General features: G+C 39.0%; 1 protein-coding gene across 4 annotated transcripts in view; it reads right to left on the reverse strand.

Annotated features, from left to right (window-relative positions):
- LOC309647722 (uncharacterized protein) overlaps positions 1–15,365 on the reverse strand; it is a 356,212-nt gene that overhangs the window by 135,543 nt on the left and 205,304 nt on the right. Inside the window, exons 5-6 of one of the 4 annotated variants that reach the window (XM_082435302.1) lie at positions 10,397–10,467; positions 8,618–9,023 (exon numbers count right to left, since the gene is read on the reverse strand). The exons of 2 other annotated variants lie outside the window; for them this stretch is intronic. The gene's annotated coding sequence lies outside the window, so the exon portion shown is untranslated. One more of the 4 variants, XM_082435303.1, reaches the window with a different exon arrangement.

Below are 15,365 nucleotides of genomic sequence, written 5' to 3' on the forward strand. Positions count from 1 at the left end.
TCACTTTTGTCTCCCTTATTCTTTGAGTGTCTCCTTTTCATCTTTTCCCTCCTCCCTTCATCTTTTCTTCACGTTTTTCACTTTGTTTTCAAACATAAATAATGTATTGTGAAATCAAGTTTAAAGGATTATAAAAGAAAAACTTTTAACTTAAAAGAAATAAGACTTTTATGGTTCCAATTCTTAAACCATAGAAATATATCCATTTTGCATCTTTAGTGGTCACTGGATCTGTAAAATCTCAGTAAAATTGTCTTCTACTTTTTTCACTCAACATTCTTTTGTGAATGCCTTTCCCTTTCCCATAGGGTTATTATAGCGATGTAATAATGAGGTGATATTCTATTCTGTCAGCATGCCTCTTATTTTTTTCTTGCCTCCTTCTTTTCTGCATACACAAGAATCTCTGCTTTAGCCATCTCGACTACAGCTGGGCGTTACATTTGTCGCAGCAGCAGGTGGTGGAAAAGTCTAGTGTAACGTTCACATGGCTGTGTTTTATAGCTGATTTTAACCAACCTTGAGTTCACCTATTTCTATTCACAAGCTTTTGGGGGCACTTTTAAGGAGCATCAGTACCAGCGAACGTAAAGCCAGTACTATCTCCACCTTAAACACTATTTGAGAGCCTGCAGGTAACTATTTCTCGTCCACAAAACATTTCCAGGCAGAGGCAGATAAGGGTTATGGTTCATTATACCTTGTCTGATATATAAAACTTGGGTTGTGTATGTGTTATGTCAGTTATTTTAAAAGCCTTTGTCATTTCTCAGACTTTCACTCCACTTGCAGAACTCTCCTGACATAATTCGACTCAAGTTTTTTCTTGATCTGCGGAATGCTTCTGTTTCTAATTCTCAAGTCATTTTCTTAGTGAAGTGCAACTGTATATTTATTTGTACAACTTACCTAGAAACAGAAGGCCGAAGAAGAATAAACTGAGCCTTGTGATAAGCCTTCTATCTCCTCCTTTCAAAGTGGACCAATATTTCCTGTGTTTCCAAGTGCCACACCATGCTATCTAATAATACTCTCAAGTTTCAGCTGATATTATGAACAAACTCAAGACACAAGCTGTTCCATTCTTATGGCCATGAAATATAAGCCAACAAAATGAGCAGTGACATCGTAGCTAAGCCCTGCAATCTCCAATCCATGGAGGCAGGTTTCTAGAGGGTGTACAAGTGGCTAACTCATGCACTAAGTTTAGAATTGATTTCTTTTTTTTTTCATTTCCCAATACCATCTCTGCAATAACTACATTAAATTATTTCCTACGCTCTCTACCCCCAAGTGAAAAATAGATACAATAATATAAGCTACCACAAATACAGGTTACACTGAAAAAATTTCACATTTCCCCACTTAACTGCTCTGAAATGAAAGGATTATTGGGAAATAAATAGATGAGCACACTTGATTTTTCAAGGTAAAATCATCACTTTCATGTAAAAATAAAATGAACACACGTAAAAATTTTATTTAACTCATTAATACAAGAGGGAATGAGTAAGACATCAAAATCAGCTCAAAAAAGAATTTAAAGATTAGACATAGGTGTAGGCGATCAGGACTGCTGAAATGAATTTACAAATTGATGCACAACTGATAAATATCCAACAGGGAAATAAAATGCAATGTTTTGGATCATCTTTTCTGTAAGGAAGAAGTCAGTTGTATAGACTGAACCAAATTTATTTGCTTTGCTGTAGACAAGGATCACTTGCATTCATACCAGTTTTCTGTAACTTAACTTCTACCCCTAAAGAGTTATAAAACAGCCTCCTCAACAGAAAGGCAATTAAAGGTTAAACTTCTATAAAATCAGCCCCCAGAGAGTTGGCTAGACCTACACTGTTCAGGACCATTGCCACTAGACACCTGTGGCTATGTAAAAGTAAACTAATTAAAATGACATAAAATGTAAGCAGTAACCACATTTCAAGTGCTCAATAGCCACAGGTGGCTAGTGGCTACCATACTGCCCAGGGCAGATGCAGAACATCTGCATGAGCATAGAAAGTTCTACCCAGCAGTGCTGTACAATGACCGGAACTCAACTGAAAGGATACCCGGTAACCCCTCTGTCCATTTCCAACTCTTTGACAATTTTTCCTAACAAAGCAAAATAAGCAACAGCAATAATGATATGAAGCGGTTGGGGGTGGGGCGGGGCGGGGCAATGGCTAGTATTTATCAAGTATCAATCATATGCCAGGCATTGGATAAGACCATTTACATATATTATCTAATTGAGTTTTTACAATTTACATGTATTATCTAAACCAGTCCTTAAAATAGCTTAACCCCATGTATTAGTTGAGAAAACAGAGATTCCAAAAGGATTAAATCATTTGAGTCTTCATAATTTACATACATTATCTAACGAGGCCTCAGAATAACTCAACCGCACTTGTTAGTGGATGAATCAGACACTCAAAGAAATCAGAATAATTTGCTTGAAACTCTACAACTATTAAGGGGTTGCGCCAGGATTCCATCTCACATCTGTGTAACTCTTAAGTCTTGCTTGTTTCGCTAGACCAGATTGCTCAGACTACAGTCAACTACAGTTGGCGCTCGCCACGGGCACTTGCCATCCACCTCTACAAGGATTAAATCATGTACTGCTGCAGCTGCTAACCTTCAACACCCCCTGAAAGGAGTTCAGGGTGGAAAGCAGAAATGAGGCCCTCTGTGCTCTGGGAAAAACTGGCAGAACAGGCCTTCAGATAGTTAGATATTTTCAGGAGATGATTTTATGGGCCCGATTCTTGCATCTCCTTGTATCTAGAAAAACACTAAAATCCTTCATGGTGACATCTGCTCCTCGTGACTAGCAATAAGTTTCATGAGACTAGCAGAAAAATATATGCTTGATTGCATGTACTCCCCCTTCACCAAAATCACATATATACTGACCTCCCTGCCTCTCCACCTCTTTGGAGCAGATTCACAGAGCCATCTGACATGTTGTCTCCCAGGCTATAGTCCTCATTTTGCCCCAAATAAAACTTAACTCGCAACTCTCACGTTGTGCATTTAAGTTGGCACTATGTGTCTTAAAAGAGAAGTTAGGACAGTAGATGCAGGTCAACATAGGGTGCAGATAAAAAGTGTGACTAAGAAAAGATACACCCAAGAAATCTGACAATCTGACCTACCCAGGTTGACTTAGGCCACTGTGTCTCAGGAGAATAACACATGGTGGCCTGGCTGCTGAAGAAAGAAATGAGAAGTGTCTGTCCCATCCTTCTCCTTGTCCAAGGATGTCACTTAGCTAATGCCAGGCACAGTGTGTTCAAATGTCATAGCACTAACAACATCACAGTATGTGCATCAGTAAGTGTTCTCTCCCCAGTTAGACCTTGGATTACTTGGGGGAGAAGAAACACACTGGCTTTATTGTGTCACCTGGTACATAGCTCGTCAATAATGTTTGTTAATAATATGATCTCCTCTAACCATTCCTATACCCCTGCCCCCCAATATCAAACCACCTCTTCCCAAATCACCCCACACCAATTTTTAAGAAGCACAGGTGTCTGGACAACTTGCTAGGTACACAATCCTTGCTTCTGCTACTATTTTACTTTTGCAGCTGTTAGGTAATTTGGTAACTTCAAACGATGGATGTGCATCAAATAGATGCTCACCCGCTCCACCACTTACTGTGAGACTTTGGGGAAATTGTTCAAACTTTTTAGGTAGGACTCATGTTTTTCTGCAAAGTATGGACAATAATCAAATCGGTATCACAGAGTGGATTGAATAATTTAATGAGATAATATATGTAAAAAGCTTAGTACAATATCTGGCATTTAGACCCCTAAAATATCATCTATTCGTGTTGTTATTATTCTGAGTCAAATAAATACTGAATCTTGCTATAATGTCATAAATCTCAATATTTGTGTCAAATATCACTTCACGTTGAGAGATTTAGAGAAGAGAAAGTGAAATGCAGGTTTGTGTACCTTAATACATTTTCTCATATAAAAGGACCATGTCCCATCTAAAACTATAAAACTTTCCAATCCTTGTCACCGCACGCAGTGACAAAAACAAGACCAATGTTTATGAGATTCCAGAAGCAGTGTGATTAAATGAGAATTCCAGAGCTGAGTAATTTTCTGGCTTAATGACACCTGACTTTTTGAGCATTTCAGTTTACTTTTTAACTTCTCTTCTAATGGGGGTACAATGTGCATGTATGCTTTCTCTGCTTCAACCAGAATGGAAATGCCTTATTATTTTTTCCTAGATGTCCGGGTGCTGATGCTGAGATTGAAGTGAAGGAGGGAAAAGGCATGTGGATGGAGTGAGAAGGCAATCGAATCCGTGATTGAGCTTAGAAACTACTGCAGGCGTTGGGCAGAGCCATGGAAGTGATGGCGAGGGGGTGATTCTTGGAAATTTGATAGAAGAGAGAGGCTGACTCGGAAGGTAAATACAGTAACATACGTGCAGTACTCGAATCCTCCTGTGTGCACGCACTCACACACACATTCATGCAGTCGGGCTGAGAATTTCCAGGGTCCTTTCTAAAATGAACTAATCTCCTCAAGCAGGTCAGCTGAAGCAGACCCCCAACCCTTGAAACCTGAGCCAGCCCAGTGGCAGAGCCCAGGGGTGAAATCCTAGCCTGCTAATCAGCTACATGATCTTACCCTTCGCAAATTCTGTGTTTGCTAAACACCTAGTGCCTGTATACACAGCACGGAAAGCGAATGCCTCTCGTTTTCAACCTTCCGGGGCTAATGTTCTTCATCAGTCAGAGCTGCCATCATGGATCCGACATCCTCCCTTTTCAATCCACAGGAGTTTCCTTTTTCATGATGGGAGCAAATTGAAATCTGTGTGCTAGTGATTTGCAAAATGTACCCTGCCACAGAAAGAGCTTTCTGATTAGCCTTGTCCTGTTATAATCATTGGTTTTCCAGGAGTCATTCAGAAAATGTTCTCAACGCAACCTAATTCCCACATGCACGATGAAACACAGAAGGATTTTGCAGATAGATATTTAATATACAAATAGTCAAGAGAAGCTGTTCAACTGCGTTTTATTTTGAGGATCCAGCTGGTTTAATATGTGAGGACTGTTGCCAAGAAACATGGTAGGATTCTTTCTCTCTCCAGAAATGCCTAAGGTAATTGTCTTGTAAAGGTAAGAAGGTACTTGAAAGCAGATCCGCTGGCATTCCAAGCCCTTCAGGTAGTCTGAGAGGTCTGTGCTAATGAAACCCTCCTTTGTCATTTACTTTCCTTCGCTGGTGATGTACGCAAATGCTCAGATTTTTCACTACCTAGAAACAGATTTACGGATGAATGAGCCCCTTCCTCCGAATGAGAACATTTCAGCCCTCTTAACCCGGGAAGTCTCCAAAAGGGTATTTGTTTGGATGATTATAAACTACTTTGATATCCTACTACACTGAGCTTTGGAAAATAAATAACTATATTATTTGTGACTCTAGCAGAACCGAACCTTCAGAGTATTCTCATTTCCACTCAAACAAGGAAGCAAAGTGTAATCCGGTATTTCAAAAATCATTATATGAACCTAATACTACTCAGTGGATTTAAAAATTAAAAATCCTCAGTGTTTCTTCCAAATTTGTCTCCAGAGTAAGCAGGGACATCTCAAATGCAAAAAAAAGAAAGAAAAAGAAGGGAAGGGAGGAAGGAAGGAAGGAAGGAAGGAAGGAAGGAAGGAAGGAAGGAAGGAAGAAGAAGGGAAGGAAAAAATAACAGAAAGGCTCATGCAGCTGTGTTATTCATTTACTTGAAATATTAACAGGAGAAAGCCCTGGAATGATTTCTGCTCACAGAAAAGGTTTAGCACCTGGAGATCTCTCTCACTGTTGAAAGTTCCTGATGCCAGTTTGGTGGAAAACATGCTGGAACCCCGTCCAACAAAGAGGAAGCAGACCAGGGGAGAACCAACCCCAGATGTACTAGAAAACCAGCAAAGAAGCAACAAAAATTATAATGACTTCTGGCTTACTCTCAGCGATGCAAGAAATATGTTTTCTAATTTGATAAAGTGTCAGAAGCAGATGTAATATCATTTAAGGATCAAGTTGTTTTATACCATTTCAAGTAATCATTTAAATATATATGAATGATGGGAAAATAATTTTACTTCTGCTTTTTCATTTTAATAGGTTGCTCCAGGTAAGCCCAGGGAAAGGTTTACTTGACTCTCATACTCAAATTTCGTTCATTTAACAATTTGAAAAATACCCCCAAGACTTCTGTAGTTATCTAAATTCATAATAGCTTTGTACAAAATTTCAACTGTCGACTGAAAAAAAAGGCACAACGTGAGAGTTGTGAGTTAAGTTTTATTTGGGGCAAAATGAGGACTATAGCCTGGAAGACAGCATTTCAGTTGGCTCTGAGAAACTGCTCCAAAGAGGTAGGGGGGAAGGTCAGTATAAATGAGATTCTGATGAAGGCGGAGTACATGCAGTCAAGCACATATTTTTTGCCGAAGGTTTCTGCTAGTCTCATGAAGGTTACTGCTAGTCACGAGGAGCAGATGTCACCATGAAGGATTTTAGTGCTTTTCTAGATATGAGGAGATGCAAGAATTGGGCTCATAAAATCTTCTCCTGAAAATATCTAACTATCTGAAGGCCTGTTCTGCCAGTTTTTCCCAGAGCACAGAGTGTCTCATTCTTGATCTCCACCCATGAACTCCTTTCAGGCTGTGTTGAAGGTCAGCAACTGCAGTGGCCAGTGACCTAATCCTTGTAGAGGCAGATGGGAAGTGACAATTTTTAGTTAGTGCAACTTAATCACTGAAGATTTAAAGGATAAGGCAGAAGTTTTATTACATTTAATTTTATTAAAAATAGTTATATTTTTGTTTGAAAAGCATTCTGAGTTCCTATCTATGTTACAAGGTGTACACAGAAGCAAGGCATGAAATCAGCATTTGAATTCAGTTTGAACACAGCTACAAGCCATGGAGAAGGGGAGCCTTCCTGTGAACCCTGCCATTTTCTAGGTAAGTAACCTCAGGCAAGTTGTTTAGCTTCTGAGTTTCAGTTCTCTCCTATAAAAGGCTGGGTTTATAAAGCTTAACTAGTGAGAATTAAATGAGGTAATCAATCCATAAAACAATCCGTCAATCAAAAGTTATTGAGTAACTGCTAATTACCAGATGCTGTGTCCGAAACATGACTCTCAAAAAAAATAAATAAATAACAATAGCCATTATTAGAAGGATGTATTAATTTTTACCCATCACTTTTGGGTCACTACATGGCCATCCACCACTAGTAAACAACCACCAAGCCCAGAAGATAATCAGATTTTATTAATTTGGACAAATTAACCGACCTTTAACTTTTGGAGGAGAAAGATGGCAAGACTTTTTTTATTTTACAGATTAAAATAGGCTAAAAAGTTCAAATACCTTTTACAAGGCAATAAAAGTCTCTAAGAGCAAGCACATAACTCACAGGCACAACTTACAATCACCATTTTGGAAGAAACTTACTTTTACTTCGCCATCTGCAAAGTAGCATATAGGGATAATGTAATGGTTAAGCAAACAAACAAAAGTTAATAAGATTAATTAATTACAAGATTCCATAATGAGTAACTATATTATTAAATATAACTATATTACTAAATAATCCTGCACCTATATGGTCTATAGATGAAGAGTCTGTTTCATTTTACACTTCCACCAATAGTGCATGAGAGTGATTATCCTATAACCCTTAGAAATATTACAATTTTGGCAATGAAATGAGTCTCATTATTGTTTTATTTATCATTTCTTTTTTCATGTGTTAATTGGCAATTTACGTTTCTTCTTCAACATATTTCTTCTGTATATCCTTTAAAACTTTTTCTATAGCATCAGTAGTCTTTTTAAAAAAACTGATTTTAAAAGTTCTTTAAATATTAAATATATTTTATGGTTGTAGTTTGGACATATTTTTGCCAATTTCAAAGTTTATCTTTTAACTTTTTTTATGCTGTCATATATTTTTTATGGAAGTTTTAACTTTCTATGTAACAACTCTATCTTCTCTGGTAAAAATTCTAAGATTTGTATCATCTTAAGAAGACCTTCTCCATCTCAAGTTTATAAAGATAATATTCTTTTTTCTGTTCCCCTATAGTTTTTATTTATTTAGGTCTAGATGTTTAGTCGTTTTCCCCACTGTACGTACAGGTCTCTCTGCATTGACTTGAAATGCCAATCAGACAGTCACTTGATGTGGGAAAGCGATTCCACTGATGGCCCGAATTAATGGCTTCCTTGTAACAGGTCCCTCACCTCCTGTAAAGAGTTGAACTCTCTTTCTCCACCTTTCTTCTGGGCCCGCCTTGCTGCTGTGGCCAGAGGAGTATAACCCAAGTGATGGTGTGCCGGTGTCAAGGGGTCATGTGCGCTTCTGCTCTTTCTCTGTCTCAGCAGCCTGGATGTGCCTGTTAGGGGCTGAGGGACCACAAAAAGAAGAGCCCATGTTCCTCAGCCCAGGCTGTTTGGAACCAGCTTACAGCCAGCCAACCCTCAAACAAGCAGGAGAGGCCAGCCCGGCCCAGAAGAACTGCCCAGTTGGCTTGTGGATTCATGAACAGTAACAAACGATTATTATTTTAGACCACTGAGATTTTATTAAACAACAGCGCTAACTGGTACACACACTCAGGTCTTATCCATACATACAGTTCTGGACTTGATTGTTTTCCATCGATTCTTGGCATGTTCCTGCAGTGTGTATTTCCATATCACTGTTCTACTGGGGATTTTCCCCCAAACGCTTAGCCACGTCCAGCATGAGGTGTAACGAATAACTATCTTCTGTTTGGGATGTCACACGCTCTTCCACGTCCCCTAAATGCTTCTGGGTAGGGCTTTTCCTTTCTTTCGTAAATATCTATCCAACACCTACTGCATGCCTGGCACCGCGCTAAGTTCTCTAGCCAATCAAAGGATGCTCGTGAGCTGGCATCCTGCGATAGCACAGCCACAGCGCTTCATATACTGAACAACTCTGTACCGAAGAAAAATAAAATTTAATGTTTATGTCCTGTCCTAGAGCAAAGCAAAAATCACTCTGATAACCAGAGGCAGGGTAGCACCCTCTCTGGCTCAAAAAGGTGTATTTGGAAAAAATAAATAAATAAATAAATAAATAAATTAAAAAAAAAAAAAGGTGTATTTGGGAATAAAAGTAAGAGAAGAAAAAGGAAAAAGTAAGGTCTCATAGTAAGGACCTAATCTAATGACTCAATAGGCTGTTATTTTTTATTTCATCAATGTGAAAACTGAGCATCCCTGTTTAAATTGACTTTTATGTTTTCCTAAATTTTCTAATAAACAGAAACATGTGTTCCTGAGAGGGTAGCAGTCTGGATGACCCAGTGGCTAAAATGTATTCTATTTCAAAACTCCTTTATATTCTCATACCTTTTTCCATCTTACACAATAAAGTCAGACACTCAACTCTACTGTATCTCACTTTCTATATTAATAAAATTGTAGCATGTTGTGAGGTTTAATTAGATAATAAAGCACTTTGAGGCCCCTCCTTGATAAGTCTGTGCAAGTGAAGAATATTGCAAATTTAGCAATCATCGTATGCACTGAAAAATTTTCCTCTAAAATGTGCAGACACACTTTTAAAACTCTGGACAATCACATCTGCTTTGGGTAGAGTAAAAAATAAGGACTGATGAGAACCTTCATCTCGGGATGGATGAACTATGTTGTGCTCACTCGCTTCTTAAAATTTCTATTTATACTCCGTCTTCATTTAAATGTTTAATTAGGAAGGAACATTTCTATGCATTATAATTAAATGCAAGCACAGATTCTTCACCACAAAAGAGACATTTTCCATTCAGTTTCTACTAAGTTTTGTTTTGTCCCCAAAGAATCAATATGAAAATTAAGCTGGTTGTCTGAAAGTCTTAAAAAGAAGTATAGCTTTCATAATACAAGGAAGATTAAAATGAATTAAAAATCTCAAAGCACATCCTTTTAGAATAATTGCTTGCTATATTCTTGCAACCCTTAAAGGTAGCTTTCCCAGAGAAAAGAAAAATGAACAAAGAGGGACTTTGGTTCCAGTTTATCTGCTTTAGAAGCTGGAACCTTTTCACAGTTGAAGCACAGTTTTTCACTTTTAATTGGTGAGGTGGTAATGGGAAGATTGCAAGGCAAGAAGGGAACCCTGTCCTGCTTAGTGATGGAGGGGACCTGTAAGGGGCAGGAAGTTTGGAGGTACAGAACAAATAAAAGATTCGAGTTGACATGTTTCCTGGAATCTTCTCCAGACATTCTAACCCTTTCAAGCTGCAGAATTTAGCCGGAAATCTTGTACGTACGTAAGAATGAACTGAAGCTGGGGAATTCTTGATTTACCTGTTCAGTCCTCACTCTGTTCTTCTGTTTGCCAGAATTCACCTGCAATGTGTACGTGGGTGCGTGCCTGCCTGTGTGCACATGGAATAAAGAGGATGAAAATGAATCCTTAGTTCCTTAGGTACTCTAAAATATACCAAACCTTCCATTTCAGTGTTGGCTTGAGATGCAAGGCTAGAAGCATGACGAGATGGGGAAGTCTATCCCCTGGTTATTTCAGTTCTTCTGGTAAACACTTCACTCCTAGCACTTCTGCCAGGACCTGGAAGTTAAAGCTATCCCAACATTAAACAGACCCCTTTCCCCCACCTTGAAAAAGTATAATGGGTATGAGTTCAACTTGAACTGGACATAAGATGGCTCATATTTTACCAAAATATTTTGTTCATTTTGGACTTTGATGTTTAGTTTTGGCATAAATGTATCTAACCCACTCTTTATGTTTAAAAGAAGAACTGATAATTCCAGGGTTTTCTGTGTGCAAATCACACAGAAACACAGATGGTGTCTTAATTGCCGTGGTGTCCAGAAGCTAATACGTGTGAGTATGTCCACCAGCATTTAAATGGGAATGTTTTTTACTTATCTAATTGCAGGGGGAAAGACAATGGAAATCACCAAACCACTGGAGTAGGGAATTGCATGACCACTGACTAAGTTGATGCCATCTTGGTTTATTTTCAAATGAACCAGAAAGTGGAACTCGAGCCTGATGGATTTAGGTTATGTTGAAAAGAAATTATAAGCCATAAATGGATACATAGGTAATTGTTTTTTTCTCCTCAGTAATATACGTTACACACTCAGTTGCCCCAAACACTCACAGCACTGTCCTATGTAGACAGTCACACATGAATTTTCTGAAACATTCATTAAAGATTTTATTGGTGGCTTTACTTACGCCCATTGGGCCCAAGAAATCAGGGTTTACTTAACAAGCAGGTTTGCACAGCCATGAAACACTTAAGAAGGCCAACTCACCCACCCGGGGCGGGGAGCGGGGGGCAATGCACCAAACTCACCTCCCCAAGGTGATACAAACACTCCTTTAGTCCTTGACACTGACATCTGATTCAACTGGATCAACTGGATCTAACATTCTTCCCTTGGCTATTTCTGAAGGAAGGCGCAGCTTATCTAAGATTTCCAGGCACCGACATCTTCTGACCCCATCTCTGGGCACACTAGTATCTAGACCTTTATGAACACATGCACGCAGGCCAGAAGAAGTCCACTTTTCCACACTCAGGAGAGGTCCTCTGCCCTCCCTCTCTTTGTGTGTAATCCAACTCTCACGGCGCCTCTTGGAGAAGGCTGCCAGCGTTAGTCCACTTTTCTCCAAGCTTTTGTGTCTAACACATTAGAGGGGACAGAGGAGATGTGACAATAAATGCAACTTGGGCTCATGGAGGAAAGAACCAGATCAGGGAAACTGCCGAAATTTAGAAAAGGTCTGCAGATTCGTTCATAGCAATGTAACAATGTTTGTTTCCCAGTTTCAGTAAATGTGCTATGGTTATGCAAGGTGTTGACATTAGGAAGAGCTGATTGAAAGATGCGCAGAGGGGCTTCCCTGGTGACACAGTGGTTAAGAACCACCTGCCAATGCAGGGGACATGGGTTGAAGACCTGGTCAGGGAAGATCCCACATGCCGTGGAGCAACTAAGCCTGTGAGCCACAACTACTGAGCCCGTGTCCCACAACTACTGAAGCCCACACACCTAGAGACCGTGCTCCGCAACAAGAAAATCCACTGCAATGAGAAGCCCGCGCCCCACAATGAAGAGTAGCCCCCGCTCGCCACAACTAGAGAAAGCCTGCGCGCAGCAACAAAGACCCAATGCAGCCAAATATAAAATAAATTTTAAAAAAATTAAAAAAAGAAGATGCACAGAGACTATACTATTTTTGCAGCTTTTTTGTAGGTCTAGAACTATTTCAAAAGAAAAAGAATAATAATTAATTTTTATTAATCACTAACTATAAGCTAGACACTATTCTAACTCATATATACCTGTAACTATACACACATACACACACACACACACACACACACATACACACACACCCCTATAATTTAATCCTTGCAAGGTCTGGAAGATAAGGAATGTTATCCTCATTGTACAGATGAAGAAACCGAGGCACCAACAGGTTGGTGACTTGCTCCAGACCCTACACCTGGGCAGTTCCAGGACCAGGATTAGGACACAAGCTCCAAGAGTCTTCTGAAGCTCCCCCCAGGTTTCTTTTCTCAATTTTAAAAAGAATCAGGTTAATTATGATCCTTCAGGGTATTAAAGATACACGTTTAAGAGATAATTTGGGTCTCCAGATCACCAAAAATTGAAAGACACAGTTGAGATGCAAACTTAGCTAGAATAGCTGAAATTTGGGCAAAGAGGCAATGCAGGCACTGATGCGGCTTTTTGAGAACACAGAGTGGAAGACCATATGGCTTTCTGAAGAGGAGAAGCTTTCATATGTTGTTCAGTGTTGTGCTGGTAAAAGCCTAATAGCTGGCTCTCCAGAGGGGGTTAGGGGAGCCGTGATTTGAAACATTTGCCGATTTTCATGGTGAGATTCTTGTTATGGGTGATGTCGAGCAACCAACATGTGTCATCGTCATGCACATGACACTTGAGCAAACATAAAGAAGAAAATGCATAAAAGCAGTCCCTTTTGGTGGGGTTGATACACTTCACCAATGAATTCTTTCTAGAGCACTAACTGACTCATAACAGTTTGAAATTTGATTATTTTCTTGCTTACCTAGTGAACGGTCCACATCTATACAGAAAGAAATGTAACCATGCCGCAGGGCACAGACAGGAGGAATCAAAGCTGTGGGACCTCCCAGACATGCCCTCTATAGGTGTGAAGGTTTGCTAAAGAAGTTACAATTCTTTAAGTGTTTTAGTTGTGTTACTCATACTGAAGTGAAGATGAACCCACGGAGAAAACCACAGTATGGATGCTGGGAGACCAGCTTCATAGTGTTTATTTTTATTATGTGTGTTGGGACATATGGAACATTCCAAGTCTTCTTAGAGAGGGAAAAGAGTGCTTTGAGTGTGAGAAGAGAAGATTTCCTAATGACCACTGCACTGGGCAGAGGCCTGGTTGGCCAGGTGAGCTTTGGTGGGCAGAAGACACATTTGACTATCACCATAGTCACCTCCTCCATTCTTGAATGCAATACACACACACAAGAAACTTACAGGTATCTTCTCAATCACTTAGACTTACTCTCACTCACTCAAAAAATATTTATTATATTTCCATGACCCACTAGGCATTTTTTGAGAGGCTGAAAATATAGTATTGAATGTTCTCTGTTTTCCTGGAGCTCATATACTGGCATTCCAGTCTTTATTTCTTCACATCTTTGATAAATGCTATGGAGGAAAGGAGGAAAATGCATGATGGTGAGTAATGAACTATCTAGCATAGCCTGGGAGCATCTGGCAAGGTTTCCCTGAAGGAGTTCCCTGGAAAGAGCCCTAAGATGTAAAGGATGCATAGGATTTATCTGGATGAAGCTCATTCCAAGTGTAGGGAACTGCATGCTTGAAAGTTTTGAGGCAGAAGAAGTCAGGAGAACTGAAGGAAGCTCAGTGGGCTGGCAGCTTTGGAAGCCAGAAGAAATAGGCAGGAAAGCAGGGTGTAACATAATCAGATTGACAATAAAAGTAAAAGCAGAAATTGCTTAGTTTAGTCTATAAACCCTCTGACTATGAGCTGCAGAGCAGTTAAGCTGGTTAATATTGAAAGCACATGACAGTAGCATTTTGGTAGACAGTTAACTACTTTTAGTAGAGGCTGGAGTAGATGGGGAACTAGCATGCTTTATGAAAAACCAACTATTACGTTAAGTACTAAAGGAGTGCTTCTATTTCGCAACTGAAAACCTGTAATAATTGTCTTCATCTTCTAAGTGTTTGCTTATTAAGTTTATGCTTTATTTTTAAAGATAAGTCCAGACTTGTAAAGCCTCATCAAGCCATTCCAAAACTATACAAATGGAAAGAAATGAATTTACTTAATTCCTTTGGCGCATGTAAAATCTACAACTCCCATATGTGTCCATTTTCCTAGTCAACAAGCATTTTCTTTTTTTCTTTTTTTTTTAATATCTATTATTTAAAGAGTACTGGCCTCTGTTCATCAGATGGCAAATCAAGCCTATGGTAAGGTTCAAATCTTTCCCCAAATTCCGTGGCAATGACAGAAGACATAGGAAAGTAAGAAAGAAAACAATTGCAACATCCTGAAAGCAGAGTATAGGCCCATCAGTGGGCCAGAAATTTTGAAGAATTTCTGATACAGGGCATCTGGAATTAAAAAGAAAGAGGCTCAATCAGTGTGGAATGTTCCAGTGTTTAAGCATCAAAACAAGGTAGGGAAAACAGGGCCTGAAGGGAGCTGGATGTTTTTACCAACAAAACCCAGAAAATCTCCTATAAAATCTTATGGAGTGGGAGGTCTTATAATTTTAGAGAAAGGGAGCTGTGAAGGAAAGACCAGCACACTTGATTGGACAAAACATAAACACTGTGAGGCAAAAATAAAGTTATTAAAAACTACGAATACAAACAACAATAATCATAACAAATGGGAAATATTTTTGCAACATAAAAGACAGATAAAAGTTCGATACTTGTAATACATGAAAAAGTTTTTTAAAATATTAAGAAAAGATGAATACCATAAGAGGATAATGGCGAAAAACCAAAATGGGAAGTCAGTCATAAAAGGATTCAAATGACCATAAATCTGTTGTGTTTTGTTTTAATGTTCAACCTACTAATGATCAAGAGAATTCAAAATAAAACAATAAAATATCTTTTTTTTTTTTTTTTTAACCTAGTATCTTAGCAAATATAACAGTACCCAGTGTTGACAAGCATGTGGAAAAACCAGGCAGAGTACTCTGTGGGAATGTAAACTTTCAGGAGAAAAATGTGGAAA

Source organism: Balaenoptera physalus, assembly GCF_965194825.1.
Source record: "Balaenoptera physalus genome assembly, chromosome: 18".
Taxonomy (NCBI): Eukaryota; Metazoa; Chordata; class Mammalia; order Artiodactyla; family Balaenopteridae; genus Balaenoptera; species Balaenoptera physalus.